The following is a 2,451-nucleotide window of genomic DNA, read 5'->3' on the forward strand; positions in this document are numbered from 1 at the left end:
ATAGCTCTGACTCCATACACTACTGTCACACTGCACAGTGTAATGCAAGAGGAAGAACAATTCTCAATTCTATGAAGAAACCAGAAAAATCTCAAATAAACAATCTAACTCTATACCGAAAGTAACTAGAAAAAGAACAAATAAAACTCAGAGTAAACAGAAGAAAGAGAATAGTTAAGATCAGAGTAGAAATAACCACAATATAAATTTTAAAAATATGAAATATCAATAAAATAAGATAGACAAGCCTTTATCCAAACTCATCATGAAAAAGAGAGCATAAATAAATAAAATCAGAAATGAAAGCGAAGTTACAACTAGACACCACAGAAATAGAATCATTAAAGAGTACTATGAACAATTATATACCAACAAATTTTACAATCTAAAAGTAATGGACACATTCCTACAAGTATATAACCTTCCAAGACTGATACAGGAAGAAATAAAAAGTCTAAACAAACCAATTACCACCAATAAAATTGAAGCAGTAATAAAAAAACTCCCAATAAATAAAAGTCCATGACCACATGGCTTCACAGGTGGTCTACCAAACATTCAAAGAAGAATTAGCACTTATGCTACTTAAACTATTTCAAAAATATTGAAGAGGAAGGGACATTTTTAAAGTCATTTTATGAAGTCAGCATTACCCTGATACCAAAAACCAGGTAAAGACATTGCAAAAAATGAAAATTACAGGCCAATATCCTTGAACATAGATGCAAAAATCCTCAACATAATATTAATAAGCTGAATTCAACAATACATTAAAAATATCATATACCACGATCGAGTGGTATGCATTCCTGGGATGCCAAGTTTGGTTCGATATACACAAATCAATTAATGTGATGCACTGCATAAACAAAATGAAACATAAAAATTATATGATCATATCAATAGATGCAGAAAAAACATTTGACAAAATTCAATGTCCATTAAGGATAAAAAGTCTCAACAAAGTGAGTATAGAAGAGACATATCTCAACATAATAAAGGCCATACATGACAAACCCACAGCTAATATCATACTCAATGGGGCAATGTGAAAACCTTTTCTCTAAGATCAGGTATAAGACAGGATGACAACTATCACCACTACTATTTCACGTAATATTGGAAGTCCTAGCCACAGAAATCAGACAACACAAACACATAAAAGACATCCAAATTGGAAAGGAAGAAGTAAAACTCATGATTTGCAGATGACATAATACTAGATATGTAAAGCCCAAAAGACTCCACCAAAAACCAAAACAAAACAAAACCACTATTAGAACAAATAAATGACTTCAGTAAAGTTGCAAGAGACAAAATCTATATACAGAAATCTCTTGCATATGTATATGCAAATAATGAACAATCAGGAAAAATTGAGAAAATAAGACCATTTACAATTGCACCAAAAGGTATAAAATACTTAGGGATAAATTTAAGCAAAGAGTTGAAAGACCTATTCTCTGAAAACTCATAAGACACAAGAAAGAAACTGAACAAGACACAAATAAATGAGATGTCCCTTGCTCATGGATTGGAAAAAATTAATATTGTTAAAATGCCCTTACTACTTAAATTAATATACAGATTCAACGCAATGCCTATTAAAATACCAAAGGCAGCTCTTCCAGGGACGGTGTCTACAGGCATTCAGAATGGTCCAGCGTTTGACATACCATAGGAGGCTGTCCTATAATACCGCTGCTAACAAAACTAGGCTATCCTGAACCCCTGGTAATAGAATTGTTTACCTTTATACCAAAAAAGTTGGGAAAGCACCAAAATCTGCATGTGGCGTGTACCCAGGTCAACTCCGTGGAGTTCGTGCTGTGAGACCTAAAGTTCTGATGAGGTTGTTTAAAACGAAAAAACATGTCAGCAGGGCCTATGGTGGATCCTGTTGTACTAAATGTGTCCGTGACAGGATCAAGCGTGATTTCCTTATCGAGGAGCAGAAAATCGTTGTGAAAGTGTTGAAGGCACAAACACAGAGTCAGAAAGCTAAATAAAAAAATGAAGCTTTTTTTTTTTGAGTAATAAAAATAATTAAAAGGCCAAAAAAAAAAAAAAAACACCAAAAAAACCCCCCAAAAAACCCACAAAGGCATTCTTCTCAGAATTAGAGTAATTCTGAAATTTACATGGAACCACGAGACCCCAAATAGCCCAAGAAACATGGAGAAGGAACAAAGTTGGAGTTATCATGCTCCCTGATTTCAACTATACTACAAAGCTATAATAATCAAAACAATATGTTATTGGCATAAAATAATATATAGATCAAGAAAAAACAATAGAGAGCCCAGAAATAAATCCTAATTTATGTGGTCAATTAATCTACAGCAAGGGGGGTAAAGATATACAATGGGTTAAAGGCAATCTCAATAAATGGTATTGGCAAAACTGGACAGATACATGCAAAAAATCTAATTGGATGACTTTCTTATAACA

The 2,451-nt window shown here is 33.1% G+C and overlaps 1 pseudogene; it reads left to right on the top strand.

Moving 5' to 3' along the window:
* Positions 1–1,655: 1,655 nt before the first annotated feature.
* Positions 1,656–2,049, top strand: LOC109459441 (large ribosomal subunit protein eL34 pseudogene; annotated as a pseudogene).
* Positions 2,050–2,451: the final 402 nt, after the last annotated feature.

The sequence above is a fragment of the Rhinolophus sinicus genome, chromosome 16 (assembly GCF_057876585.1).
Source record: "Rhinolophus sinicus isolate RSI-liver-muscle chromosome 16, RSI-T2T, whole genome shotgun sequence".
Taxonomy (NCBI): domain Eukaryota; kingdom Metazoa; phylum Chordata; class Mammalia; order Chiroptera; family Rhinolophidae; genus Rhinolophus; species Rhinolophus sinicus.